Raw genomic sequence first — 4,690 nt, forward strand, 5'->3', positions numbered from 1 at the left:
TGGGAAAGAGGAAAGGGAGGTGCAGGGGAAGGAAAGAAGGAGAGGAGAAGAGGAGAGGAGGGAAGGAGACAGGAAGGGAGGGGAGAGGAGGGGAAGGAAAGAGGAGAGAAGGGAGATGGAGGGGAGGGGACGGGAGGGGACGGGAGAAGTAAAGTATTCTGGATCTTTGTGACTAACACATTTATTACAGAGACAGACCAGGCAAATGAGGAAAACTGACCAAAGCTCTAACAACAGTCAGAATGTACATGTGGATCGTGAATGGGACAGTATTGAGTCCTGAGGCCTCTGAGGGAAGGTGAGTCTGGACCAATTTGTCAGGAAGAGTTCAGCAAGACAGAAAAGAGCACCGTGAGATGCTACCTGCATGAGATGGACTGCAGCCATTCAGGGTCACCGTGTCTATGGCATGGTGGATCTGCTTCTGTTTTTCCTTGGTTAGCCTGTCTGTCATCCTTCTTCAACTTCTGCCTTTTGATAAATGTCATCCTACTGCATGGCTAAACATCATCCTACTGTGTGGCTTGAGAGCCCTTCCATCTTCTTTTGTGTTTCATTCTTGGCTTTTTAATTGACTGTGTGTGTGTGTGTGTGTGTGTGTGTGTGTGTGTGTGTGTGTTGTGGTATATGTGTGTGTGGTAAATGTGTATGTATGTATTTGTTTCTTTGTTATTCACACACACACACACACACACACACACACCATTCACCATCTTAGTTTTTGAGACAGTATCCTTAACTGAGCTGAAGCCCACCATGTCAGGCCCCCAGGATCTGGCTGTCTCCTCTCCCCACCCAGGACTGGGGTTCCAGGCACTGTTGTCATCACATCCGGCACTCACTGACTGTGGTGGCTCCAAACTCCGATCCTTGGGCTTACAGAGAGTTTTCCTCCAAGAGCCACTGCCTCAGACGCTGTGGGTCCGGTCCGTGGTGATGTTTTGTGTCATCGTTTCCCTAACTTATCCATTCCCTTCTTCCTTGATGCTGTCTATGGACAGTCCTCTAGGGAATAGAGCCTGCAGCAGGAAGGAAAGGAGCATTCAAAAGAAATTATAATTCCTAGAGCGAGCTCCTTATGGTGCCAGAAGAACTCAATGGAATGGCAGGAGGACTGTCTTGGTTAGCCCTTAAAACCTCCAAGTCCTCTTTGGCAAGCATGTATGACTTGCAGTTCTAATAATTATGTTAAAACCTCTCAAATAGTCTGGTCTACTTGAGGAAAAAAACTCAAGTGTTTGACTCTCAGAGCTATGCAAGAAAGGTCAGTTGTCTACATCAACCTGAACAATACACCTTGAAGCTGGGGTGAGAGACTTCCAGAAAAGTAAGAGAAAGGACAAAAAGGCTAGAAGCCAGGCTCCTAGACTTTGATAGAAACTCCTTTTCTATTTTCTGTCATTGACAGAGGATGGGGAAACCTGAGATGCTCAGGAGGGATGTGAGACACCATGTCCTATTTCAGCTCAAAGCCTCTTCAAGAAGGTCACGTCACTCACTGTTGACACACCCTGATTTGGAGCCATGTCAGTGTGACACCAGTCCAGTTTCTCATCACTGGACACTCTTTTACTGTGACAGTCAGCCCTCTGAGTGCATCAGCAGCTATTGAGTTTGTGCAAGAACTGAGATCTACAATGACTAAGTATTTCAAAGCAAATCAGATTTCTATATCAACTAAAAAAAAAATATTATTCCAGGGCCAGAGAGGTGAATAGTAGGTAGAAGTACTTTCTGCCACGCCTGGTGACCTGAGTTCAGTGCCCGAGTCTGTCCCGGATGAAGTACATTTTTATATTATCCCAGTGAAAACGCCTCGGTTAGGTTATTAACCTTAAGAAGAGACCCGAGAAGCTGCAAGGCTGCCATTGAGCGTCAGATCTGTCTGTCTCTCTGCTGGCTCTGGAGGCAGCTGTGATATGGCTGTGGAAGAGCCACCTGATACCAGTGCGCATTGTGCTTTGGGCCTTTCTCATGCCCATAGACAACTGTTCTTCAGACGCGAGCTGGTAACTTGAGCACAGGGACGTGCTACTTTTTGAATCAATGCTAAGCAAAGCGGGGGTGGGGGGAAGATTTGGGGGTTGTCTTTCTCCTTGTGTTCCTGAAATCTGATTCGGTCAACAACAATAACAACTTGCACCTGTTTCTTCCACATGTTAACATGAATTCTCTGTCAGATCTTCCAGTCTTGGAGTCAACCTGCAAATCTAGGCTCCTGCTCCTTTAAGGTGTGACCTTTAAGGGACCTCTTATGGCAGAATCACATGGGAGTCCTGTGAAATATAAACAGATTGGGAGCGGTGAGATGGGTAAAGGCACTTGGGACCAAGCTTTAAACCTGAGTTGAATCTGTGAGATCCACGTAGTGGAAGAAAAGAACCAACTCTTGAAAGTTCCTCTGCCTTCTATATACATGGCATCACACACACACACACACACACACACACACACACACAGAGGCACTTGTGCGAAATTACTGTAATAAAAACTATAGATGCCCAAGTCCCACCCAGATTCCCCCACTCAGAATGTCCTGGGAGAGGAGTGGACTGGACTTTTCTATCTATAAAGACGTGTATTGCACTGAAGTTTGAGACTCACTGAGAACACAGAGAGATGGCATCAGGAGAGGCTGGAGAAGTCTCAGTCTGAGTATTAGAGTGGAACAGCACGGAAACCAGGGTTAAAAAGTCAGGAGCTCCAATAGTCTTTGCCTGCTCAGGGAATCAGCCCTGTGAGCACTGCAGCTTAAAACCTATCTTCAAGCTGGGCTTGGTGGCACATGCCTATAATTCAGCAGTGGAGAAGGAGAAGCAGAAAGACTCAGAGTTCAAGGGCAGCCTCAGCTACGTAGCAAGTTCAAGGCCAGGCTGAGCTGTATGAGCCCCTGTCCCAAGAATAAAATAATAAAAATAAAATCCCTTCATTTTATCTTCTTCACAGCTTATTTTGATATCTTTCCCTAGACTCATAGTAATTTGAAAACAGAAAAATTAACTATATAATTATCCTAATTAGACAAATGTTTTGATATAGTACCCTCATATTTAGCATTTTGTCTGTGTGTTGGTTTTGTTCGTTGAGACAGGATCTCACAGCCCAGGCTTGCCTTGAATTTACACTTCCAAAGTTCAAGAATTACAGAATTACAGCTGTTTATTCATGGATGCAACCACACCTAACTTTAAAAAAAAAAAAGCTGTTTTAGCCAGTCACAGTAGTACACACTTATAATCTCAGCCCTCAAAAAGCTGAGGCAGGAGGACTGTGAACTTACTGCCAGCCTACATAGCAAGACGCTCTCTCAAGACAAAAACGCCTTTCCCTAACATAGGGATGATTTATCCTTGATCAGAAGAACGCTGTGTCACACACCCATTAGAACAGACACAGCTAGGCCTCCCTGCATATCTGTAGCAGATGTGCAGCTTGGTCTTCATGTGGGTCCCAAACAACTGGAGCAGGGACTATCCCAAAAGCTGTTGCCTGTGTGGGGGGTATGTTCTTGTAGCTGTGCTGCCTTGTCTGGCCTCAGTGGGGGAGGAGGCACCTTGGCCGGCAGAGACTTGATGTGCCAGGGTGGAGGGATACCCAGGGGGCCCCCACCCGCTCAGAGTAAGGGAGGGGTGGGGGAAGGATTTGGGAGAGGGTGGCCAGAGGAGAGCAGTGAGTGGGATGTAAAGCAAATAAATAAAAAGAACAGGCGTCAGGGAAGGCAAGCTTGAGTTCCCAGGGAACTGAAGTTGCCATTTTTTTCCACTGATAAAGGCTGCCTAGGGGCCTCTGGGCCAGGACTGCAGGGCCCAGTCTTGGGAAGATAGGTCTGTGCCGTTGAGCCCATCCATATAAAACCCTCATCACCTCCACGGTGGCCACTGAGAAAGCATGAAGGTAACTACAGAAGAGATGCATGCTGTGGGAAGCCATGGCAATGTCTAGGTGACATGGCAAGGCACTGTCACAGCTAGCTCATCGGTGTGTGAGAAAACCAAGCCTGAGGAGAACCAGTGAGTCGGATTAGCCGTGATTCTTCAACCTCGTGCACGTCTGGAGATGACCGCAGCTTTGCCAAATCTTGATTGCAATCTTATGAGATTCCTTTAGCCAGAAATACCCAGCAATATATTGCTCTTGGATTCCTAGTTGTGAAGTAATAGATTGTGACGTAATAAATATTTGTTGTCTCCAACTCCCAAATTTGAGGCGGAGGGATTTGTTCTTCAGCGACAAATAATTGAGAGTGTTGTGGAGTTAATGAGTGTCCTACACAATACTGATGCTAAGGAGAAACCCATTTTTTTTTCAGCCGCACAATTATACCGTCCGTGGCCATAGCTCGTTGGTCTTGTCCCGTATTGTAGGATCTTTCAGAGGAGACTGGGCTATAAAACAGCTCACTAAAGGCTGACAGTTGTAATGCTAATAGGAGACAAGACTGAAAGGCTAGAGCCCATCCTTTAGGATGTGTGCTATTTGGGGGATCAGCAAGAAACGTGGGGTACTCTTTCTTCCACAGCCAGGATGTACTACTACATGGACAAAGAGGGCAAAATGGGAGCGTTACAGTTAATTCCAGCCCACGAACTTGTGTTTCTCATCCTGTGACTCCAATCACTGTCCTTTACTTGAATTCTTCCACCAGAGGTCACAACAATGTCTCCACTGAATCAGGAGATGAAATTCCCAC

Source organism: Mus pahari, chromosome 4 (genome assembly GCF_900095145.1).
Source record: "Mus pahari chromosome 4, PAHARI_EIJ_v1.1, whole genome shotgun sequence".
In the NCBI taxonomy this organism is placed as follows: Eukaryota; Metazoa; Chordata; class Mammalia; order Rodentia; family Muridae; genus Mus; species Mus pahari.